Here is a 27,424-nt window from a genome sequence, read left to right on the forward strand (position 1 = left end):
TATCCTTGTGAATTTCACTTCAGTGCTGTCCCATCTCTGCTCAGGAGAATTGTGAAATTAAAGATCTGGTTTTTTCCACTTGAGCGACATTGTTTAAATCATGCTTGTTGAACCTGATTTCCTTCTGTGACAGGGTAACCCACCTAGATGATCTGGGAAAGCCAGTATATGTAATCTCTTTGGGTTTCAGCAAAGCTTTTGATACTGTCTCTCACAGTCCCTTTCTGGACAAAAGGTTCAGCACACAGCTGAAAGACCACGTTACATGGAGGGTGATCACAGGTCAGGCACAAAAACTTATGGTGAACTGGGTAACATCAAGCTGGTGATCGGTCACTAGTGGGGCTCTGCAGGGCTCCATTCTCATCCCAATTCTCTTCAACATTTCTATTAATGACTTGGATGCAGAACTCAAAGGGATACTAAGTAATTTTGCAGGTGACACCAAGTTGAGAGGAGCTGTTGATGTCCTCCAGGGCAGAGAGGTCCTCAAGAGAAACCTCAGCAAATTAGAGAGACGGTCAATCACCAACTGTATGGAGTTTAGCAGGGACAAGTGTTGGATTCTGCACCCAGGACAGTCTGGTTTTGTGTATAGATTAGGGAACAAGATGCTGGAGAGCAGTACTGCAGAAAGGGACCTGGGGGTCCTGGTCAGTGAGTCAGCAGTGCCCTGGCAGCCCGGAGGGCCAACCATGTCCTGGATGACATCAGGCAAAGCCTTTACAGCTTGTCAAGGCAGGGGATTGTCCTGCTCTGCTCTGCACTGGGGGGTCTCACCTTGAGTTCTGCGTGCAGTTTTGGGTGCCACAATATAAGAAAAGACATTAAGCTTTTAGGGAGTGTCTAAAGGAGGGCAACAAAGATGGTGAAAGGCTTTGCGGGAAAGCTGCATGAAGAGTGACTGAGGTCATTTGGTCCGTTCAGCCTGGAGAAGAAGAGACTGAGGGGAGACCTCACAGCACTTACTTTCTTGTGAGGGGAAGTGGAGTACCAAACACTGACCTCTTTTGTCTTGTGACTGGTGACAGGACTCAAGGAAATGGTATGAAGCTTAGTCAGGGGAGGTTTAGCTGGATACCAGGAAAGACCTTTTCACCCAGAGGGTGGTTGGGCACTGGAACAGGCTCTCCAGGGAAGTGGTCACAGCAAGAGTCATATGGACAAATCTCTCAGGTACATGGTTTGATTTTTGAGGTGTCCTGTGCATGGCCAGGAGTTGGACTTGATGATCCTCATGGGTCCCTTCCAACCCACCATATTCTGTGATTCTATGAATCTATGACTATAATGAAGTCACTATAATAATAGAAACCTTTCCTTATCCTCAGACACAGGAGGATGTGAATGCAGAATGGACAGAAGAGACTGATTCTGCCATTGAGTTCTATCTTCCACAGGGTTGGGGAACCACATCTGAGGTGATTTTTTTAGTCCATTCGTCTCAATCTATCAGAGACCACAAAGCACACACCTGGTTCTGAATTTAGATCTGGTAACATTACAAAATCAGTACCACATTCAAATGCCTTGGTATTATTTTTTTGATGTGAATAATATTCAGTAATTGAAAAACTGAAGGGAAAAGAATAAACATGTCAAATTTTATAAAAAAAAGGGGAAATTCGTTCTTTCTTATAACTTCCGGCAGCCATCGGAAGCCCCAAACAAATGTCATTATTATATACAATATAAACCAAAGATGACCAAGGAGTTGAAGTTGGTGTCTTCCTTCTGCTGTCCTCGCTGTCAGCATACCAACAAAGTTACCACATACGGACTCAAGACCAAAGCTTAAAATGATTCTGCTGTTTTCCAAAAATGAGTATATTTATATTTCCTGTTTTTTTTTTTTTGTTTGGTTTGCTTTGTTTTTTTGCCTCTGCTACCACAATGAGTCCAGCAGTTGTAACATAGATGAAAGGAAACAAAGAATAGAAGGATTTCTAATTCTGTTTCCAGATATTTTTGGAGGATATCACAGAAATTCCTGTGACTTTTACTGAATTTTTTATATAACTGGGTAACTTTTTTTTTTAGGTTTCACAATTTGGATACTTTTTACTCTCATGCAGTGTCTGAAATCCTCACTCACTCTTTCACCTCGTATGTTAGACCAGTGACTATGTAACATCTGGAGGATTATTTATTTAGAGATACTCTTACTTATTCATGTGTAAAGCATCAGTGGAATGCTTTCCATTCAAAAACAAAACTTCTGATAGTTTAGACTTTATGGTACAACTCATATTTATTTAGCTGCTATTTACATTTATTTCCTGAAGTTGCATAATGATAGCTATATAAATCTTGCTTCAGGAGGTTGAAGTGCATCACAGAAACAATTACATAAACTCTTTTGTGAATGTTTTGTTCTTGAACTGTTTCCCTTGTTCGTCTCATTTTTAAAAGGTACAAGTTTGGAAAACAAGGATCTCACAAGTTTGTGAAAACTCAACCTGACCACCAAAGATATTTGCTGACATCCTACCATCATGTTAAGTGGTTATTATGATGTTAAGGAATGCTTTAAATCTTTGTTGCCAATATGAAATTGTATGAATTGTACTTATTTGCAGCAGATTTGATGTTGGCCTCTTGTGTAAATTGAAAACTTAGCATAAAAGCCTCAGTAATGTCACTGCTCCAGAAATACTGCAAAAAAGGAAAGAATCTCTTTAGCTTCAGTGAGGTTTTGATTAGGATCTGTATCCATTCCAGTCTTTAGAAACAAACATAAAACCATCAGCAACAACCTTTAGACTATTGATCCATGGCAGTAGATGAGATATTTTAGAGCAAAATTCAGGAAATAATTTCGCTGCAACCATTATACTGTATTGCTATAGAAGGTGTATATAGCAAAGATAATTTACACTGATTTACAATGATTTTTTTTTATATTAACTTTCAGTCCTGGTTGTCAGAACGTGTGCAGAATTTTAGGATAGAGCCAGTATATGTGACAGTAAAAAGTTGCTTGTGTTTCAAAACACTGATATGCACTGTAGCTTTGAGATACTAATTCTGATGCCTAATTCCAGATGTTTTTGGAATATGTAGAAAGGAAGCCTTTTAACTTTATTTTTGTAAGGATACTGGCAAAAGCAGATGGCAGAGAATTAAAATGAAAATTTCTGTTTTTCTGATTGTCAGAAATTGATTAATGCTTTGAAATACAATTTAAATTAGATTTAGATTTTTAAATTAAGAAGGAGATAATGATTCTACACTCTACCTGTGCAACTCTCTTCATTATGGGTGGTAAAATCATCACAAAAGAACACAAAATCAGAACTAAAAGAAAATGTAAACTGAGGACAACCTCAGGGAGTCAATCCCCTGACTCCAAAAAAGTCTAACTTATTCACAGAAGAGACTGAGAACTGAGTCTTATTTGTAGCAATCATGATGATCCAGTCAGTAAATATCTACTTGCAAAGGATAAGATTTTTTTTCTCATTATGGCTTCAGCTAGTTCTGGGTAACACCAGGTATATGCAAGATCTTTATTCCTCTTGTTCATACTGCTCTGCAGAGATCTGCAGCTATTGCATGGACACCCAGGACCGAACTTTGGGCTGCAAGCAGACAGAACATAATTACAGAGATACAGCAGTGGGTTGATGTGAACCTGCTCTAACATGTTAGTCTGATGCTGCTGGAAGTCAGGAATGGTTAGCTGTGAAGCAGCAGCATCCTGATATACTTGGACTAGCATAACTGGTGCTACACCACTTTAGGCTATACCAGTGTGAATCAATGGCAGTTCTGTGTTTCATTGCTAAGGGTGGAGATTCTTAAAGTCCAAGAAGCCTAGGCCTGAGGATGCTATCCCTTAGAGCCTCTCAAAATATTTTTAACTTAAAAAGATAGAAAAAGAGACAATAGATTATCTGGAAAGTAAAACAACGAGATTCTTTTCCCCTTTAACTCTGAAGAATTTAATTTTTCTAGGGAAATATCCTGTTAATAGTCTTTCAGATGTCACAGTTAATACCTTTATGTTTCAGGTAAAGGAAGACACAATTGGGTTCTCTGTCTGGACCCGACATTTCTGCTGTCATTAAAATCTGATTCTGTTGCTGAAAGCAAAGCAAGATAAGAAAACCAAAGAGGCAGAAACGAGTGTGGAAATAGCAAACACAGACTCTGAGTTTCCGACTCTCAGAGAAACAAAGCTACAGTCACTACAAAACTTGGTAATCTTACTAGTTCACTCAACACAGCTTTTAGCTTCCTCTGAAGACCCTGGATGACACCAGTGCTTCGTAAGACACACTGTGATCTATCTATATTGGACTTTTCTGAGGCAAATGCTGAAAAATGTGACAGAGCAAAGGGAAAGAAGGTGTGAAGGAGGTGGTAGTCAAGAGAGGGGTTAGCAGGGGAAAAGTAGCAACAGGAAAGAAGGAATCACATCTGAGTTGAAGTTTGGTGCTCTCCTGACACTGATGGAAGCTGTAATGCCCAAAGGTCCATCTTCCTGCTGTTCTGAGATTGTTTAAAGAAGTTATGTGTTCTGGCATAGTTTGGGTTATTTTTGATCCCAAAAACTTCCATTTTTGGAAGGTTGCCAAAGAGGTATGGTTTGAATAGTCAGTAATTTCATTCATCATTAATTACTTCCAGTACTTCTTTTGGGCTTACTGATTTCTTGCCCCATTCTCATATTTTTTTCTAGCATTTTTTAATGCAGCTCCTACATAGTGTTGTCAGACCATTATGTTAGATTAATTCAGTCTTTCTCATTCTTACTGGCTTTTATAAACAGTGTCCTGTTAACAGTCTTAGGTCCTTATGGGATCTCATTGAAGTTTGCATGAAATCAATCAGCACTGCTGGTTTGTCAGAAACAAGGAGTTTATTTGTGAGAGTTATTTTGTATCCTGAGGCTCTCTTGTCTCTAATGTCTAATGCTCTGCCTTCCTGACATCATCTTGGACAAGACAAGATTTTTGGTGCTTTCTTTCTTTGAAGATGTTAGCAGCATATTGCCTAATCTCTAGCAGCAGATGCTTGTCTGGGCTGAAAACCCAAAAACCTTGATGAGGCTCTGTCGCTTGTTAGTAACCTTGTTTTCTATCACGGTGAAGCTCAAGCTTACCCAACTAGTTTGATGTGCAGACTCTCTTCAGCTGTAGTGTCTTTGTATGTTCATCATGTCTCTTGTTCAATAGCCATGTCCACCTCATTCCAGAGTGGATGGTTTTATTCACATGGCAAATAGTATCAGCATTGTTAAGGGTTATTTGTCAAAGGTTTTAATCTGTCTCCTAGAGCTTTGGACTTCAATCCTAGTGACAATCTGGTTTGTGTTACAGACTCAGCTTGTTATCCTTTCTCCTCTTGATTTGTCTATATGAGAATTTTGTTCTTCAGTTTCACATCACCCCCAAGCTCTTCCATAGGTTGGCCTTCTTTCCACACTCTGTTTAAGCAGACATCTTTCATTTGTTTCACTTTTATGTGGCATTACTCTTTCTACTTCTTAAGCATGGTTCTGTAGCTAGCCTTCTCTGCCAGAAACAAATGAAAATTGATGAACACAACAAATGCTTTAGAAGAGTCTGCACTCTGAAGCCTGTCTTTTGCTGGACTCCTCTGCTGGCAGATACAGAATGAAACACTGTAAATGCTTTCCAAAAGTTCTTTATTTTGTGGAGACTTTAAATTGGTGGTCATAATGGGAGGAGAGAGTAGCTGGAGGTATGTTTAATTGTAGTCTTATTTTTCCCCACATACAATATCTGGTATGTAAAGGGGGATTGTCTTTTCTCCTCCGACTAATGCTCAATTACCTATCAGCGATTGTCAGGAATCTGCTTTATTCTGTGTTCTGTGTCTGTACTTTAGGATAACAAGAGCTTCTCTGCCTGTATTCCAGACGGCAGTGCAGTGTACAGATATAGAGGTAGCTTTGCATGTGCTACCTCAGGTACCAAAAGAGATCAAAAGACTGCTTCAGGTTAATTAACCCACTTGTTGTTAGTTTGGGCAAAAGAAAGAAATTTCATATATTTTTTTCTCACTCACTGATGTCCTTAAATACTACAGTCACAGAGAGCAGAAGGAAATCTTAACAGAGGAAAATAAGACAAAGAAGAGAAGGTAATGTGGGTTTGTTACGAATGACTCATGACAAGTTAAATTATGTGTTTGGTGGTTATCTTAAGGAAGGAAAGAAATGCAGTGCCCCTGCTGGGTTTTTGCTTGTGTGAAGTTTTCCTTTGAAAAGCTCAGGTATGTGGTGGAGCTGTAGCTGCCATAGTGAGACTCTAGTCTATTCTGACTAATATAACATAATAATATAATAAATATAATCAGTAATTGCTATTTATTCATTACCAGGACATGCTGATGTGTGAGGACTGTACTCACAGGGTTGTAAATGTTTCTCAGAACTTTAATTATTACTTCTTCACAAAAATAGTCTGAAGAGGGTTATAAATGTTTTGTAGAACACAGCTGAAAAATACTGTATGTGTGATAACTGTAGAAACAGACTGAAGTCAATTAAGTGAAGTTTCAATGCAAACATAGCATGTTTCACATTAGAAGAAATAAATATAGAATGTGGGAAATCTTTTAGGACGTCTAACCCATGGAAAACTATCTGGGGATTATAGTTGATGGTGATTTAAGTTGGTAAACAGTGCATTGCTAATGAGAAAAATAGCTACTATTGTACTTCATTGAACTATCAAGGGTATTATTATATGCGAGGCAAGTGTTCTTAGCTTGCTGTGGTCAACACATGATTTGTAGTAGTGTGGTCAGTTCCAGGCAACATGTTTTAAAAGAGACCCAGACATGCTGGAGAGAGACCAGAGGAAAGCAGATGATGTGATAGATGTTTTGGAAATGAAGATTTGTGTGGAAAAAAAGTAAGAATATGTAATGTAGAGATGACTGATAGGAACATGGGACCTGACTATCTCACATCAAAACAGTTTTACAAGAAGCAGCAGCATAATTGTTCATATTAATGCAGGAAGATGGTAGAAGTAGTTAAGGATGGAGCAGGAATGAAAGCATAAATTGAGAAGGGAAGGTTTTTGTTAGAGGAATGGAACAAAAAAGACAGCTGCTGAGGGAGGGTATGAAACTGCTGTTGTGGGATGAATTTCCAGCTAACTGTCCATCCATCAAGGACAGCTTCTGGGCTTAAAAAATATTTCTCCAAAGATGCAGGTGGCTGAGTTACACAGTCCTCAGTTCCTTTCAGATCCTGAAACTGACTTGGCTTTCCCCCCCTTGTTTGTCATCATCAATCCTTACCTCTTCTTCCTGCCTCAGGCATAGTTCCAGCTGTTTTGTATCAGTGAAGCACTTGGCTGAGTGACTTAAATTCAAGGATTGGCATTAATGGAGGCCCTGAAACTACTCCTGTGTAAAAACCTGGGTACATGGATCTGCTTAGGATGTTGGGAAGCATTAGTAAAAGCTTTCAAGTGCTTTAGGCGGTGAAAGAATTATCCAGCAACTAATGAAACTTTGCAATCAGAAGTGACACGGCTGCCACAATACAGTGTCTTTTGGCTATAAGCCTCACAGCCAGTCTAATTAGTACCAGGCCATGACATGCTGAGGAGATGTCTGGTTTGAGGGTCCAAGCATGGTTTCTGCACAGCTTTACTCCATTCTGTGAGTACGTGCTAGCATGTTTGGCCCTAACTTTGAGGTCTCTACCTCATTCTCTATCGTACTATGCAAACATAATCCCCATTTTCCCGAACTGACTGAGAATTAAGTGCTTAACTGTGTGCAGAATCTGTCTGTCCTGTAGTTCTCCCATCTGCTAGAGCCTAGTCTTTTGAAACAGATCTCCCAGTGATTCATAATATAAGTTATTGCCATCACACTATAGGACTTGCTGATATGTAGTCATCTAAGTTTGCAGAGCAGCTCTCTTAGACTATTTATGTAATATAACCCGAGAAATAAAAGCTACAGGCTCAGGAACTGGATTTCTACAGGTCTGTAATCTGTGTGGAACTTGCCCTTTTGAAAATACTTAAAATATTGATAGATTAATCCTTGCATCAGCTCAGTCAATCAGGGAACAATTTTATCCCAAGTCTCCCAAGTGGAGATAGTGTGATGAAATGTTTTAAGGAATTGCCAGCTCTCCAGACAGTGTTTTGGCTCCCATACCTTGCATTTTTCCCTCAAACATTCTGAACACTAGGATAAAAGGAAAATATGTAATAGGAAAAAAACCTGGGGGACAAATGCTCATCTGATGCAAATCAGCACTGGAATGGAACAATACTGGTGTTCCCTGTTCAGTATCTGGCTCTTTCTTGGCAGTGTCCTACAGAAATGTGTTGTTTTTCCCTTTTATGAGGCTAAAACTTTCCTGTATCAACATACCCTAGCCCTGTATTTCTGACTTTTATCTAATTTTAATGGAACTGTAAAAGCTTTTTTTTTTTCCCAGCTAAAACTTGACCATCAGAAGTTGAGTGCATGAAACACGAGGAAATCTCAAGGCATCTGAGAAAGGGAATTTGATGATTTTTGAGATAAAAGAGCACAAACAATAATAAAGGCTGAAGACATTTTATGAGCACTTTTCATTAACATTACAACTTCAGAGCATTTTGTGGCATTTTATTATTTAAATTTCCAGGTCAGTGGTCAGAAGGCTGAATTATACTATGTATGAAATATCAAAAAAGGAAAGAAAGGAATTATAATAAAACATTCATGTGCATGTGCAGACATATTTAAATTTACCCAAGTTTTGAGCGGATTTTTGGCCTTCTCAGACTATTTGTCAATGCCAGCACTGGTGTAGTCTAAACATCATAAATTGTCTTCTCTTCAACTGCCTTGAAGTCACTTGACTGCAGCTTTAACCAGTGAGCTCTGTTTGTTGCTGCCAGCAATGCTTTACTTTCCCTTGCTGGGTTTCACCTATGCATTCAGGGGTATGTTCTTTTGCCAGTCAATTATTCTAAGTTATATGGACTCCCTAAGGGTAAGACAGACTTCACATTTGACTTCCTTTTCCCACTGAAGTATGGCAAGTGCAAATATTACTGATACTACTGCTATCCTTTACTTTTCTCAGTTGCCAGGCTACCGTAAGAGACGAGATACAGAGCTGGAAGAACTTTTGGCTGGTGACATGGCCATTCTTTCGTTCAGAAAAAAAATTAAAGAAAATAACAGTAAGGTGCCCAGGAGAAATGTGGTATGTCCTGCACTTGGCTGTAAATGTATACCTGCCTTGTAAATTGAGGCCCTCCTTACAGTTTCCAGAATTCGTTACGTGTGGACTGCTGTCAGTGTTTGCAGATGGCTTTTGTCACTGGGTGTGCTCCACACATCTAGCATTTGCCCTGAGAAGAATTCTGTTGTTGGGCACTTCTTTGTTATTTCAACAGTGTCAGCTTCTAAGGGAACAGTAACAATACGCAATCTGCTCTGATCATCCCCCTTTTGCTTTGCGACTTGCTGACTCGTGCTCTAGCCAGGCTAATCATGAGGTGAATTGGAGTGCCAGAAATTTGTCTTCCCCGGCTGCTGTGGAAGTGCTGCTCTGTTTTCCCTCAACCCAGTTGTGCAATATGAGGCATGGTCTGCTCATAAGTTTGTTGCTTTGGTTTTATCTTGTGTCACACTTATTTCTTGATGTCTTGATACTTCCTAGGAAAGCTTTTGAATCAGCTTTTGACTTTAATACCCTTGTTCCTGAGCTCCTATGTGAAGCCTAGAGCAGCAGGTAGCTGTAGCTGAAAGAAGAGTTCAAGATCTGCAACTGCTAGAATGGCTTTATGAAGCTATGAGAAAATAGGTGGTAATTTGGACATTTTTACACTTACCTTCAAAGACAATCTGCTCATACAGCCTGAGTGTGGAGTGGGCTGTAAGGGTATTTTACCATCTCCCCGTGCCCTAACTCCTGAGCTTTGTCAATTTGTGCTTCAGGCCCAGGAAGCTCGGGATGGTTTTGTGCTTACCTCTTTGGGACACACACTACTGTATTCTTGTATATGCAGCTGAGATAGATAACTGAAATTTCAGATTTTAAGCATCTTTCTTAAAACAGCCTCATTTGTTTCAAACCATTGTATCAGATGCAGTGGGAAAAATCCTGTTGTACACACTAACACAGTTGACATGCAGGCGTCGCAAAATCTTTTGTAGCTGGCTTAAATCAAGCAGTTTGAGCCACAACTTTTACTCTATGAAGAAAGTTATTCATACAGAAATGAAATGCTAAGAATAACTATTTTGATGCAGAGTTTTATTTTCCATTGTAGTCACTGACTAGTGAAACTGATCTCTGCTTCCCAAGAAACATTTTATTAATTTTCTGGTTGCATTTTTGTCAGCATCCCAGTTCAACTTGGAGATTTTGTACTGATCGTAATTAGTTTCAGCTCGTATTTACTGGCAGGCATTTCTCCAAATCAGTGAAAATAAACAGGAGTGTAACAACATTTTTAAAAGAATGCAGAGTTTTTGCTTTTAGAAGGTCAGAAAACAAAACACAGACACAAAAATACACTAAGGCATCAAATGTGTAGTTTCAATACTGTAGATGAGAGGAAAATATTGCAGTTTTCAATCTCAACCAGCTGACTGCTAAGGATTATATCTGCTGCACGAATATCTTTTGATGGGAAAAAAAAAATCCTGCCATAATAAGGACTGTAGCTGACAGCTTAAAGCTCTTGCAGGGAGAATGAAGAAAAGTTCTGGATGTTAATAGACGCTTTTACTGATAATGGCTTGAAGTTCATGAGTGATAGAAGTCTGTTATTTCTGGTGTAAGGTTATAAAGAGCATAATATGGTATTCATTAAAATAGGAAGCCAAAAATAACATCTGTCTCTCATGAATAAGGGATATAGTCTCATTTTAGATCTCTTCATATTTGAAAACAGTATTTTTGCTAGAAAACTAGAGGTTTTGTACCCTTTAAAAAAAATAGCGTTAAATATCATAGTAATACGATCACACCATTTTTGCACAAAGTGATAAAAATATACAAATATTGGTTGCTTATAATAACTTTGCAATCTCCAGACGTGATTCTCATTGCCCAAGCAAGACTTTGTTTGTTTTTTTTTTCAGTGGGTGACATGAATATTTCCCACATATACGTGAGAGAGAACTGGATATTTAACCACTGATGTCTTTGGTTTCTGTGGAACATGGTTCATCCATGGGGACATCGGGTTCAGGCTGCCACTGTAACAACCTGAGCCCATATGGAATCAAATACCTCTTAGGAGGTTCTCAGCATCTGTGTTGTTGTTCTATGGTATAGTGCACATTACCTGTCCATCATGACTGGTAGTTGTTTATCAAATTCATGGATTTCAGTTGTCTGGAATGTTTTATAATATCACGTACAATTCAACAATGCACTTCATGTAGAAAAAGAAGTATTTTAAAATAAGATTGGAATACTGCAGTCTGGTATTTTTGAGGAACAAAATTTCAGCAGACAGCCGTGTTCCTTTTGGTAATGAGCGTGGACTTGCTACCACTGAAAACCCTTCTAAGGTAGATTTACCTCCTCTTGGAATTGAAATGCATCACATGAAAGACATTTCTCTTGTTTTGCTGGATAAAAGCAGAAGTTTTTTCTCAGGTTGGCATGTTTTTTGGTTTACTCAGAGTCAGTTATTCACTCTCATCTACTAACCATCACAAAATCATCATAGGCTCTGGTCCCGCTGCTGCCCTCTGTGAAAGGAAGATGGGCTCTTGTGTACATCTGCATTGAAGCCCTACTGCAGTAACGTGCCACAGGAATGTCTGCTTTTTGTCCTTGCAGAAGCAAGGATCATGTTTTAGTAGCTAAGATTATCTTTTGTAAGGCCGTCTAGTTTAGTTTTTACAGGGTAGCTGTAGCCATTTTCTAGACCAGACTGAGAGCAAGTAAAAGCAAACTCTGTAAGGTGAATGTGTAATTAGAAATATCCTCTAGAAAATGAAAGATCTGGCATGCAAGTTGCGTGCTGGTTACTCTCAGATGGGCAGCTTACAGGCAGTCCATAAGCTGATGGTGGGTCTGAGTGTGAATGCAGTTTGTTGGCTTATAGCCCCTGCAGTAGCCTCCTGCTCCCCAGCTGATCTCTAAAAGTGGATGTAGAGGCAATGTTTGTGGCTTGTACAGTGCCTCGTCTGCTGAGTGTGTGTGAAACAATGTGCAATAAAGATGATGGATAGCAAATGTCATATTGCATTATAAATAAGAATTTTTCATGGTTCAGGGCAAAAATGCATCAATCAATAGTAAACACATTTTCTGTTTGGAACACCTGTTACAATTAATTCTGGATAATCAGTTATATTTTTTTAATGAAAAACAACAGCAACATGGACATGACTTTTCTTCAGCCTGATTTTCATTTTGATATTACACAAATCCTTTTGGTTTTGATTAAGGACTTGCAAGCTCTATAACAGATCTATAACATAGGTCAGAGAATTTGGCTGACACAGGAAAAAGATAACTGATAAAGAATAGGTTATCTTAATTTGTTAGTCTGTGTTTTATTTCCTATTATTTTTCTCCAATAGGAATTTAATTAGCCAGGCGTGGTTAAAATAAAAGTGTTGCTAAATAATGTTTTAAGTGGATTGTAATTTCATAACCTCAGCATCCATTTGGTAATAAAATACTATTTAAAAAGGCTCAGCAAAAATGGAGCATTGAAGCCACATGTTACTATCATTTAATCTCTACAAATTTAGCTTTGTCCAGGACAAATCCCAAATCTGTCTGGAAGTAGTCAAAATTTTCTAATTTATGTGCATAACCCAAATACAATAGGTTCAAAATTTGCACTACCAGGGAGCTTCTGAGGGCAATGTCAAGCTGGTTGGGTTCATGTTGTGGTGCCTATCTTTTAGCCATTGTCCTGAATGGCAGAATTTGCAGTCCCAATGTAGGCATCTAGGGATGTCTGCCTAGTTCAAGGAAAGCACGGGAATCATCCTGGGACACTGAGCAAGGGGCTAATCAGAGAAGGTGAGGATGTGGGAGAACCTTCCATCCTACTCTGTCTCTCCAACAGGCTTAAGCAGCTAATTCCAAAGGAAGGTGCCTCTGTTTCTTCCTGGTATTCATAGCCATGAACCCTTTTCTGCAAGTAGGTGGGTACCTTTCTCACATAAAGTGCAGCTGGAATAGGAGGAGGGGAAGGAACGTGTGGTGCATTTGCACTTCTGGCCAACAGCTCAGTCAGCAGAGATCTGTCTGAAATAAAGAACTGTTATGTTCAAGCTCTTGCTCCAGTGAATATTTAATTATCTATGCAAAAATAGGTAATTATTTAGCTTTAGCCTGATGGCCTTTCAGTTCAGCAAACCATCCCAAATTAGACATTTGCACAGTTGTAATTTGCTTCATATCACAACCTCTTTAACAGGAGAGACAACATTTCTTGAAATGCTCAATAGTCTGGTGGTTAAAACCTTTTCTTGGAAGCTATCTTCAGATCCCTGCTCCAGTTTGTACCTTACATGGCCTTGAATTTGGTTCTTTTACATCCCAGTCTTCAGTTATAGAGCACTTCTGTCTACCGTAGAGCTTTAGGCTTCCAGATGAAAATAAGAAGGTGGTTCTGGCATGAAGTCTGCCATTTTGTGAGTGGTGAAGCGTGCTTATAGGACTCTTCCTTAAAATGCAGAGAGAACCTCATGAAACCACTGTTTAAGCTTGTGGCAGGAGCTGAGATGCAGAGTACAGACATGATCTCTACAGCTATGTGGCCAGCAGCACAAAAGGATTTACCTAAGAGATATTTTGGTGAAAAATTTAAGGTTAAACATACACAGGCCAGTACAGACACGCATCTTTCCTGCACTCAGCTATGGTAGTTGATATGGCTTGTGCACCGGAAGAGTATAGTTGCAGCAACCTGGTTTTCCATTTGAGCAAAAGAGAGACATTTTTAGAGGGTAAGCAGAGGACTGAAGACTTAAATTTTGCATGTAGGTACCATCTCTAAATCATTTGAGAGTGAATATGAATATGTCATATTGTTGTGTGTTCTATGGTTCTGAGCCATTCGTTAGAGGACGTCAGAGAAGGATTTGGTGTTATTAAGCTTCAGGATCTAGAATCCCTAGTTAACCAGTAGGACCTTTCTTTGTTACTTGCTGCAGAAAAAAAGAGTCTCTATCAGAGGAACTTGAAATTTAAATATAGAATGAAAACAAAGAAATAGTTAGTAATTATGATCCTAGCACACTAGTTATCCTAAGCCCTCTTGCTATCAAACTTTGGGCAGAATATGTGGAACACACAGTGAACTGAGGTAGGAAAAAGAGGTTATTTTGCTGGTACTTACAGTTTGTGTGGGATATACTATTTGGGAAATCCCAGAGACATTAGAAATGTTAAAAAATCATACCAGCTGACAATCTGGGCAATTTGGAGATAGTGGTACTTTAAGAATACTAAAGGACATTTTCAGTATTCATCTCTCTTGTTCCATTTGCCTCAATATCAAACCATATAGAATAAATAAAATCAGAAGCAGTTGTATAGCATCTTATCTAAAATGATTGTACAATAGATATTAAGTTATTATGCTAGTACTGTATAACTTTTGAGACTTAGCATGCATTAAAGTCAGCATTTTGTGCAACAGTGAATAATGTACAGAATATTATATGCCTTCCTCCCAAAGGGATTAGAACTCCCAGATCTGGAGGAAAGGCCCTTTGTTTCCCACCACTTTATTAATCCTTTAAATCATAGTCCTTTATTCTAATCCATATCAGCTGTATTCTGAACAGACAAAGAGTCTGTCCTTCTGATAAGACTCATGGCTCTAACCTGTAGTCCAACTTGCATGGAAAGAAGTAAGAAGTTGTTCTCACTGCATGTTTTAGGTTTCAATTCACCTGACACCTGGAAATCTTTTCATGGAAATCAAAGAATAATTTCCTAGGAGAATGATGTGTTGAAAACCACTAAGGAGAAAATGTCAGTAATAACTTCATATTTTCTTGGATTTCTCTGGTTGTCACAGATTTAGCATTAGCCAGGGATAGCTTTTGTGTTGAATGTGACAGGAAAATTACTTTTATTCTTAATGTCAGAATGTGGAATTACACTGTGTTCAGCTACGTTTACACTGTACGATTTGGGTTTATTTAAAATTTAATTTAATAAAGATGGGTCAATTGCAGTAGCTAATACAGAGTTGAAGTTGCACAGGAAAAGGTTGAAGTACATAATCTCTGAAATACTCTGCATGGAACCTGTTTTCAATCTACTTTGAGAGTAGTTTTTCATGTTGCTTTTAAAACTTGGAGAAGCAACAGTTTTTAAGAGACAAATAGTCAGTGCAGCATATTTTCTATTTAATTAAATGAACTTTGTGTACACATACAATGTGGATTCCAGATTCTTTAAATTTTACAGTGCTAAAGTCTGGTAAGATGCCAGAAGATGTTAATTGTGAAAGAGATACATTCCTAGAAAACACATACTAGAGTGTCAGTGTTATAAGAGACAAACCCATTTCTTGTCCCTGTCTAGTACAAATTTAACAGACTCCGCAGGATGAAATCTGAGTATTTTGTGACAAGTCTGCAGTAAAAAGACACAAAACCAAGACTGGACTGGGAAAGGGAAATGAGTTAAAAAGAACTTACAATTACCATACTTTTGCTTATACATGCGACTGTGGGATGACATCGAAATACTTGTCAGGCATTAAAGCGACTTCCCAACAACTTCATGAAGTTGCCTATTACATTCATTTTACAGATGGATTAGACTGAGAAAGCATGAAATTTAAATGGCATGGTCCCATGAGGAATCACTGGCAGAGCTGAGAACAGAATATCTCCTCAGCAACTGTTTCTCAGTATTTACTAGAGCAACCATTTTAAATTAAAAATTTTGACTTGGTTTACAAAATCATAACTTTTTAAAAAAATACTGAGATAAAAACCTCAATTTTTTTTAAATTAAAAAAAAGATTGTTTGCATGTCCAGAAAAATAAAAGATAAGGTAGTATTAGTTGTAAAAAAACAAGATTTCTAGGAAACTAGAAGAAGATGTTTGTTTTGAAGCCATTTCTAGTGTTTAGGCTAGAATCTCTGGTTTCACTGAAAAGAGCAACTTTTTCCCATAAGCTTGAGTGTTGGTACATCTGAATTTGCACAAAGAAAAAATGGGACATAGAAGGTCAGCCTACCCTTGGATTCAGAGAACACCAGCAAAAACACAAATTTGGCATGGTGTCAGTGTAAACAGATTTACACCAAATATCCTGTCAGAAGTGCTCGTAACAAGTTGCTCACTGAATAGAGAAATTGAGGATACCTATGGATTCCTGATCTGTCATCCATAGACTGCAGGCCCTCCTGCAGCACCCCTGGTTCCCTCTCCCTGCCCTTGCCACATTTGTCTCTCTCCTTGTATTCTTTGTACAATGTTACGGGTGCACCCTCAGTTTTGCCCAGTTCCTCACTCTCCCTTCCCTGAGTGCCCACAGGTCTGGCCTTTTACTTCTTTGGTCCCCACAACCCCTCGATCCCCCATCACAACCAAATGTCCTCAGCATGCTCCTCCATCTCCATCTTGCTGTCCTGAGAGCAGTGACAGGTCAGGGACCTTGTGCGCTGCTTGAGGGGCTCGTGGCTGCTGAGCAGCCCAGCCCACCCTGCTCAGTAGGACTAGGTGGATAAGGAATGAGAGCACTTCGTCTTACCATCAGCAGAGACAGTAGTATCAAATCTCTCTTTCTCTCTCTCTGTAAATGTCAGCTTAGAACTTTCTGTTAAATTCAGCTGAAACTGGTAAAGGCATTTGGGTGTTGTTAGGGGGGACCTGGGAGGTAGATGCATAGAGTGATGTTCATACAGATAGTATAGAATCACAGAACATGCTGCTTTGGAAGGAACCCACAAGGATCATTGAGTCCAATTCTTAGTACTGTACAGGACCATCCCCAAGAGTCACACTGTGTACTTGAGAGTATTGACCAAACACTTCTAGAACTCTGTCAGGCTTGGTACTGTGGCCACTTCCCTGGGGAACCAGTTCCAGGGCCCAACCACCCTCTGAGTGAAAAATACTTTTCTAATATCTCCCCTGACACAACTTCAGGCCATTTCCTTGGGTTCTGCCAGTTTTCCTATGGAAAATAATAAAGCACATATTTTCAGCTATGTTATTCAGGTATCTAGTTGATTAGTATTATAAACTACTTGAATCAATAATAATAATAATAATAATAATAATAATAATAATAATAATAATAATAATAATAATAATAATAATAATAATAATAATAATCTATTGAACTTGTAATAATGGTGGGATATGAAACAGAAATGGCAGGATGAAATGCACCCATGTAAAAAAAAAAGAATGTTCTTCATTCAAAGATAAGAGAGAGGAACCTCTCAGAGAAAATTTGAATCCCTTTGTGCTGCTGTGGAAGAAAAATATAGGTATTCATTTGCTGTCAAAAAAAATCCATGTTTGTGATACAGCAGAAGTATGAAGTAATTCTGTGGAAAAGCACCCTCTTCTCTTTGGGATCTCATAGAAGTTTCAGGAATCCAGAAGTAAGCTCCCAGTCACCTCAGCAGGCTTTAAAAAAGTACAGAAAACCTTCTCTTACCTTTCTATGCACTGATGTATTCCCAGTGATTTTGCTGCAGTGACAAACTGGATGGAGAAGGAGCTAAAGCTAAAATGAAAACTAAACCCCACTAGTGCTATTTTTAAAGCACAACTCTACTGCCATGGATTTTTTCCAAGAAATTTTTGCCCAATTGTCCATAAACCAGTTTGCCCTGGCCATATTTTCATCCTCCCTATAAAAAGACTTTTCACATCCAGTGTGTCATTAGCTGCCTTTACTGCACCCAAAGTTCTGATGTTTTCTCACCTCCCACGCTTGGGACAGAAAAAGACCCCATCAAAAACATTCAATGACTTTAATGCCTCCCCTGCTTCCTTCCTTTTTATGTTCTACAATTATACAGGCAGTGAAGCACAGCTGTAACTAAAAAGTAGAATAACACTACCACCATCGCATACTAATTTGACTTCTGAGGGATATACTCGTTTCAGGACTGTGAGATTGTGATAAGCTTCAGTGAGTTTTTTACATATTTTTCTTTGGTTTTCTATTGGGAATATTTCAGTGTATGGTCTTCATATAGCTTTCTGGCTTGTAGATTACAATGTCACTGCTGGAAAAAGATTTAAACCTAAAAGATATGTTTAATCTATTGTGTCTATATCATGACAGAGTTTTATTTGATCTTGGCAGTTTGAACATCTTTGGGGAACAGTTGGAAACATCTTTCTAAACTCATTATTGTCAGTCTAAAACAGCTCTCAAAAACTAAATTACTGCAAGCTTCAGTATAAGGCAGCTGTACCTTTATTAGACATAACATTGAACAGCAGAATACTGCATCTTAGATTAGCCAGACTGATAACATTTTTTACTATTCTGATACAAATTGTATTATCTGATGTCTGCTAACAAGGCAATGAAATGTTTAATTGCATTTCTAATAGAGCACACAAATTAATTTAACGTCCTTAGAAAAGCTGAGAACCATTCTGAATTTTCTGTATTAGCACTAGTGCATGCTGGTGGAAAGGGACAGGACCATTAGAGATGCCAAGTATGGGCTGAAGGTTCTGTCAATTCTCTAACTAGTAACAGAAACTAAGCATACTGAATGTGAAGGTTAATATTAAAGAAGTTGACCATTGAAATTTAGTTTATGGAATTGGAGGGTAAGTCATAATTGAAGTGAACAAGACAATGGGGCTGTGGTGAGTCCCATGTACCTATGAGACCCAGAGCAGTGAGAAACCAAGAATTCCAATTAACCAAGTGTTCAAATGCGCTTAAACTCAACCTGTGATGCCACTAATATTTCTGGACTTAATGTATACAGAACTGGCACTCTTAGGGATAATTATAGAAAGTCTGGGCTTTCTAACTTAAATAAACCTCTTTGCTTAAAGGACAAGAACTGTAAGCCCAGACATGACCCAGTCACGCTACTCAAGGAGACATTACTACAGGAGGCTGAAGTGTGCTGTGCTCAAACTGATTTCAGAAGTGTTAGCAAAACATCAGTCTCTCCTCTGCCACCTCACCTGGTGTACACATCACATCTCAGCCTGGGCTAGCAGCAGTGGTCAGGCTATGCACTGAAGGGCATTTGTGTCCAGGGAATGTCTGCATTTGGAGTGTCACTGTTCTGCTTGCAAGATGATAACCCTGTCTGTAATGTTAGCTCCCTCCTCTGGCAAGTCTGACTGTGCTGATTCTCACTGGATCCCTCAGTGTCCTTGGCTTACTGATGAGCTAGTCCTGAGACACCAAGGACGCTCATGCATAGTGCAGACAGCTGCATGTCTGCTCTCAGGAAGGCAGAATTTATAGCCTGGGCTCAACATTACACTGATTCTGTCACATGGCATCTGGATTGCAGCTGGTTATGGAGCAAGCTGGGAATGTGAGGGTACTGCTTGTAGGACTGTAGGTATGCTCTGACTCTGTATGTGAAGATGATTTCAAGGAGTTCTTCCACAGAAAAGATAAGAGTTGAATTTTTTTTCCAGAAGAAAGCAGGAGTAACACCAATCAGTAATGTATTTGCTTTGTTGGCTGCACTTCCAGAAGGCCAAGGAGCTGTATTCTCTCTATGTATTTCTTCAATGTCACCTAAACAAAATGAAGCATTGTAAATGAATTGCACTCAAAAAAGTTCCTTGGGGCTGGACAAGTTACTTCATTGCACGCAAACTCCTGGGCTCCTGACTATTAATACCATCTTCTGACAAGTTCAGGAAACTCTAGCTATGCATCACATATATCTCTGGAGGGGGAGAGAAATGTACACACAGAATAAATATTCTTAAAAGAATTAGCTAACAAAACTATCATGGTAGAATTGGTCATTGCAAATAGAGTATTGTTTCCATTTTGAGTTGTAAAATTTCTTCAATATTTCTGGAGTTTACAAGCTATTTTATATTACTTACAGAAAATATACCTCTAATCCAATATACCTCTAATCCATTAATGCCACTCAAAGAATACATTTCTACAGCCCAAAGGCCACTTTAAAAAATACAAATCCGTTTAAGTCTTTCCAAATGGTACATTTTTTCATATGTACTATGCTAACATATTGCAGGTATTTAGGTATTTGCATCTTCAACTAAGATTCATTTTACTCTGCTGTAATTACAAAATCACAGAATCACAGAATGGGTGAGGTTGGAAGGGACCACAACAGATCATCAGGTCCAACCTCACTGCTCAGCCAGAGTCATCCCAGAACACATGGCACAGAATTGCATCCAGAAGGTTCTTGAATATCTTCAGAGAGGGAAACTCTACAACCTCTCTGGGCAACCTGTTTCAGTGCATGGTCACCCATACAGTAAAGAAATTCTTCCTCATATTCAAGTGGAACTTCCTGTGCATCAGTTTCTGCCCATTGCCTCTCGTCCTCTTGGTTGGCACCACCAAGAAGAACCTGGATCCAGCCACTCGACAACTTTCCTTTAGATACTGATAGACATTGATGAGGTTCCCCCTCAGTTATCTCTTCTTGAGTCCGAACAGGTCCAGTTCTGTCAGCATTTCCTCATAAAGAGATGCTCCAACCCCTTAATCAACTTTGTAATCCTCCACTGGACATGTTGCAGGAACTCCATGTCTCTTATCATGAGGAGCACAAAATTGGACACAGCACTCCAGGTGTGGCCTCACCAGAGCTGAGTAGAGGGGCAGGATCACCTTTCCTGACCTTCTGGTAATGTTCTTCCTAATGCATCCCAAGACAGAGTTGGCCTTCTTGGCCATAAGAGCACGCTCCTGGCTTATGGACAGTTTGTTTTTCACCAGGACCCCCAGGTCCTTTTCCATAGAGCTGCTCTCCAGCAAGTTGCCCTTCAGTCCATACCAGTGCCTGGGGTTATTCCTACCCAGGTGCAGGACTGTGAATTTGCCCTTGTTTAATTTTACAAGAGTCCTCTCTGCCTTTCTCTCCAACCTGTCAGGGTCCCTCTGAGGGGCTGCACAGCCCTCTGGAGTATCAGCCACTCCTCTCGGTTCTGTATCATCAGCAAACTTGCTGAGGAAGCCTCTGTCCTTCATACAAGTCATTGATGAACAAGTTAAACACTACAGGGCCCTGTATAGAACCCTGGGGGACACCAGTAGTGATGGGCTTCCAACTAGATTCTGTGCCACTGGGATCTGGCATTCAGCCAGTACTCAATCCACCTCACTGTCCACTCATCCAACCCACACTTCTTGAGTTTGCATATGAGGATGTTGTGAGAGTGTTGAAAGCCTTGCTGAAGTCAGGGTAGACAATATCAACTGCTTTCCACTCATCCATCCAGGTAGTTGTTTCATCCTAGATGGCAATCAGGTTGGTCAAACATAAGTTATCCTTAGTGAATCCATGCTGACTACACCTGATCACCTTCTTGTCCTCCATGTGAGTAGAGATGGCCTCCAGGATGAGGAGGCCATCACCTTTCTAGGGACTGAGGTGAGGTTGATTCACTGGTAGTTTCCTGGGTCCTCCTTCTTGCCCTTTTTGAAAACCAGGGGGACATTTGCTTTCTTCCAGTCCACAGACACTTCTCCTGACCTCCATGACCTTTCAAAGATGATCGTGAGCAGCCTGGCTATGATGTCTACCAGCTCTCTCAGCACCTGTGGATGCATCTCATCAGGGCCCATGGACTTGTGGATGTTAAGTTTGTCTAGGTATTGTCTGACTCAATCCTTGACCAAGGGAAGGTCTTCTTTCCAGGATTCATTTACCCTGGTCTCCTGGGTCAGAGATCCCTGAGGTCTGGTCTTGTCAGTGAAGACCGATGCAAAGAAGGCATCAATAAATTTGCCTTCTTTGCATCGTCTGTTACTAGGGTCCCCTCTCCATTTAATAATTGGCCCACATAATTCTTTGCTTTCCTTTTATTACTGGTATATATGGAAAAAACCCTTTTTGTTATCCTTGACATCCATAGCCAGATTTAATTCTAGGTGGGCCTTGGCCTTTCTGTTCTCATTTCTCAGACCACCCGCCTCTATTCACTAATTCTATATTGCTCAATTTTGTGTATGTAAAAATGGGTAATAGTTAATACAGAATGTAGTGTCTAATGCACAGGTGTCATGTGAAGCGTCCTATTTCCTAAAATAAGAGTCTTGAAACCACAGGAAGAGAAAGCGTAGGACAAATGGGACAGCTACCTAAAACGGCAAACTTGCAGAGTGAGACATGGCAAGAAAAAAGAAGTGACTATTGTTGTCTAAAGATAAAATCTTGATGCTGTGTTTCTGTTTGCAGAGGTTAACAGATTATTTTAGAGTAAAAATTGAATCTTGACCTCCATTGAAAATGAATATAAAGCACGGTGCACTAATTTTTGTGGGTTTAGGGCTTGTCTCCATTTTCTGAGGTCAGATTTCCATCCTGGTTGAAGCTGCATGGTTTACCTTCTGCATCAACAGTGAGTTGCTTGGACTGTATGAAGGTTTTTCCACTGGGTAATTCTGCTTGTTACAAGATAATGGGAGAAGAACTGGCAGAGGACTGGAAAGTGGAAATCCATCCATTGCTCAGAGACCTGTTCCTGTGTCAGCTACAGTCCTGAGCTTTTTAGGGAGAAGGCATGGCAATGACATATGTGTGTAGGAAGATGTTTTAAAACATGAGACTGTCAGGAGCTTCCAGGGAAAGGAGGCTATATATAGTAGCTTAGAGACCATGAGCTTGTCATGATCCTCTTCCACCTACAGTAAGGTCTGTAGCATGTACAAAGCAGCTCTCAAAACTCCATTCTGGCTTTCCTGTGTGTACTGCTTGCTCAGCGCCCTTTGAGTACAGGCCTGAATGCCCCATTGGTCCCTGCAGTAAAATGGCACTGAAGAAGGGTATTAAAGGGAGAGGAAAGGTTTTCTTCCATATTACAACTGTTGTTGAATGTATATTTGCCTTGTGAACCTCTGGAGGTGTTCATTCTTCGAAACAAAATCATCTTCTTTGTCATCAGCTGTGTTACTGAGGGCTGTCCTGCCCTGTCATTACAGTTGGTGCAGAGAAGTGCAGTCAGTCGGTTTTGGCCTGGCTGCTGTCACTAGCACTGGTTTTCCCATTAATTTCTGGGACTTTGCTGGCATTCCACTGATTTGAATATGCTGTCATGGATATGAATTCCATGTATGCACAGTCTGGGCAGGGTTTGTTTATTTGTTTCTGTTTTGATGGTTTGTTTGTCTTGGAGATGATTTTAGGGCAGTGTTCACTCTGTCCTCACCCCGTCCAAAGCAAAGGCAAACCATAGCCTCATTGCCACAGTACAAGGACCTCATTTGAAACTTTCTCCTCTTCCAGAACAAGCAACCAAATTATATATGGAGTATGACAGCAGAAACTTACTCAAGTTTCAGGGCTTAGTTTAGTTTTATCTATCTATCTATCTATCATCTATCTATCTATCTATCTATTTATCTATCTATCTATCTATCTATCTATCTATCTATCATCTATCTATCTATCTATCTATCTATCTATCTATCTAATCTATCATCTATCTATAATTTTATTAACCCATCTTGAAAATATGCATTTCCTGCCATACACAATCAATGGAGAATTAATTTCAACACTCTGCATTCACGTTTGTACAACTTGTATGTATATCCTGAATCACAAAATGAATCATGATATTTTCTACCTTCTCTACTGAAAGACCCTCTGTAACCACAGCAGTATCAATTACACTGAGTGAATGATCCTCTTTTCTTATATATACAAATCTTTGAACATGCAAAACATTGAATTGTTATAGGTGTTACAGTTTTTTATGCCATCTTCTTGATAAGCATGGGTCCTATTTCAAACATAAGTGTTTGCTGCACAAGGCTGTTACAATATCCAGCCTTGGTAGCAGCTCTGCATATGTAACTTAGCAGTTCTCCATGCATTTGCAATTACAGAAATAGGAACCAGGATGAAAGCAAACCTTTCTGTGTTAGTAAGAGAGGAATCCTCAGAAAACCTCCTCAGGGAACTTTAACCTTGAGAATTAAGAGGGCTGCATGTAAAATTACTGGGCTTTGTTGTTCCCATACCAAGGCTGGAGAGCTGAGGTGAAGGCTGTGTTACTTTATTTCTTTGCTTTTTCTGTGCCGAGGAAGTTATTCCCTGGCTGGATCTGCTGCTATTAAACCTTGCTTTTTCATACACTGTCCTTTTCAGACGAATATGTTTCTGTTGTCAAGAACATGCACTTCTCTACCTCAGCCTGCAAGGGTGCTGTAGTTTCACTCTATATGCTCTTTACAATAGACAGCTAATATCCAGATAACTGAGAACAAGATGTTTTTTCAGGACTTTCAACAGCACAAATTAATCCAACGATATGTTAAGCTGTTTTCTGACGGAATTGAAAGAGAATCTGAAGTGTTTTGTTGCCGTTGTGAATCATGCTATACTTGACTCATTTTTCTTTTTTCTTAAATAAAAACAGGCTTATTGGTTTAGTCTGTCAATGAAACACTTCCTGCTCAACAATACCATCTGCTACTGCAACACAATGTACACCATTTGTTTGATTATTTCCATTAGCTGTGTTGACTAAATAAGTTTTCAAGATCGTCAATCCTTTCCACTCTTGGGGAAAACAAAAAGTGCCTATTATAAAACATATTATTTTTGATTATTGTTATGTGTATTGTTATATATATTGTTATACATTCCACATTTTTTCAGTGGAGAAAATTCACACGCGATGAGTTCCAAAGCCTACCATCAAAAGGTCATAGTTCTGCTCTATAAATGTCAAGCCTTAATTAGCTTGACATAATTTTTATTTTTGATTGTAATTTTGAAGTATTGGTTGTATTGACTTTTGGTCTTCCATTCCATTGATTGCAGCTCCAGCCTTGGTATTTAAACAGACATGAGGAGTAACAGGGAGGCATTTAAGACAACCAGAAGGATGTAGACAATTCTGGAAATGGATGTAAGTGAAGCATGAGGATAGACTGTAAAATTGAACTGACCTTGTTACCAGTTACTGTCTCTCTCTTTCCCATGCAAGCAGCCTGTAGTAGATTAACAGAAGCAAAAAACCTGGTTCTATCTATCCCATTTTATTTTAATTTGTAGATAGGATCAAACACAAAGCATTTCAAAACATAGACTGAGTTTTGGTTTAGATGTCCACCATTTTTTGGTATTTGAAGAGAGTAGAAATGACTCTACCTTTCTGCCTGCATTAAAAGGTTATTTCCTAATGCTTTTCATTACAGCATAACTTGGTGTTTTCTGTCCATGTTCCCAAGGAATTTTCTGATGCAAAGCACAGCCTGGTGAAGTATAGTTCAAATACAGTCTGTAATGTTGAGAAGCAAACACTGTTATGTATTGTTAACTCAGATTGTGCTATGCCTTGAGCAAGCAGAGCAAAAGGCAGTAAAGAAAAAATTTACTGCCTAAAAACCCAGCATAGGGAGAGGAACGGATGGAAGTGGCAAGTATCATCCTAGTTACATGAATTTTTAGTCTTATAATTTTGAACTAATTTTGCTTCTATAACTTAAAAATCTGGTCAGAGAGGGTTAGACAGTGGTTATAACAGAAGACTGAGAATGTCAATTTGAAAACATCACTTGCTTTTAAATACTGTTTTTCAGTATGATCCTCAAAGAATTATCTGTAACTGAAACACAAATATTTAAAAGGTCCAAATATATATTACCCTTTCTTTTTTATGGTAATCTTTCTTCATTGTTCACTTGCATTGCTCGTAGCAGTGAGCTGAATATAGTTGTGTCTTAGAAATCTCTATGCCTTGCAGGACATTGGCCTTATCATCAGGTATGCTCTGTGCAACATGATATCTTGAAACTCAGTGGAAATCTCCAATACTGCTTTTTTCCTACAGAGAAGAGACCCATATCTTAAATCAAGACACATTCTCTCTGTGATTTGTTTTCATTTATTTACAGGTTGAAATGCGAGCCTCCACATTTAATACTCTAATTGCACCTTTGTTATCATAGTCACAGACAACATCATGTAGCCAAGCACGGTAGAAAATTAGATATCTTGTTTCATGCGTTCTGTCAAACTTTCGCATGACTTGGTTAGAGAGAGAGGAGTCCCTCCCAGAGGAGACAGCTGAACATCCACACAGCATTAGCCAGCTGCATTTGAAGATGGAATTAGGAAAAGAATGAACTTCCAAAAGAACAACACTAGAATGGAAGAGAGCCATAAAATGATTTAAAGTAGTGAAACAACAAAGGGGAGGCACTGTGGGTTTCCTATGACAACTAGTGCTTTTTCTCTTCCTCTGAGTCATAACATCTTATGAATTTTTAGTTTTTCTTTCTGAAGCCTCGGAAAGCACACAAGGGAGTGAACTTCTGTGATCAAAATAGTGTTTTAAGAGTAGAGGATTTTTTGTTTATTGTGGGATTTTGTGTGTGTGTGTGTATTTTGGCTTTTTATTTTTTTCTTTTTAGATACTCAGAAGCTGTAATTCTCGTTAGTTCAAATCCTCACTCATAAATCAGTGAGGTATTAAAATCATTGTTAGTATCCCCATGGGAAGGAAAGGGATCTCACTAGTCCAAATCACCATCTTTCGTGTCTCTTCAGAAACTAAAGCAGAACATCTGAATTAGAGAAAAATGGCTGTTGACTTTTTTTTCTTAATGTGATAGGTTATGAGATGAGAGCTGTTTTGGCAGTAGAAATGCTGCTCTTTGCCAAAAGTGAAATAGGGAATAGAAGATGGGGAAAACCTTGACTGCCATCAAAACCTCTAGAGTGACATGAATATACAGATTTTTGGGCTCCATCCTTATGTGTTCTCCCAGAATGTGAACATGATTTGCAGCCCTTGATATACAAGTCTTCTTTTTGGATTGCTAAAAATTCCATCACTGCCATAATTGTTGCTCTTCTTGAAGAATTGAAGAGTGTCAGAGGTTTGAAGAGTTGTATACCATGTACAACTTTTGTATGGATCAAGTGCTGTAAAAGTGCAATAATCAAGGGCTTTCACTAACAGTGGCTTAAGTACTAGGGCTTCTACCTTTGTACTTTTTTCTTGTTTGGATCACAACTTAGATTTCTGGTTTGGCACAGCCATTCTTTGCTCTGGAGAGCACAATCAAGCAGGTGAATGCAGACAGCATTTGGAGGTTGAATGCACAAGGGTACAGTTAACTAACTAGAGTAAAAGCATTACACCCTGCTAACCCTCGAGTTTACCAGTGCTGAAGCCTTGGTGCAATACGAAGTGACCGACTTTGGTTGTAGTGCTATAGGAAGCATTAGTTCCTCAAGTAGATCTTCATTAATGATTGAAAATCAAAGATACCCAGGGAGGTTTGGAGTTTCAAT

The sequence above is a fragment of the Manacus candei genome, unplaced genomic scaffold (assembly GCF_025592945.1).
Source record: "Manacus candei isolate 608988 ecotype Guabito, Panama unplaced genomic scaffold, ASM2559294v1 h1tg000152l, whole genome shotgun sequence".
In the NCBI taxonomy this organism is placed as follows: domain Eukaryota; kingdom Metazoa; phylum Chordata; class Aves; order Passeriformes; family Pipridae; genus Manacus; species Manacus candei.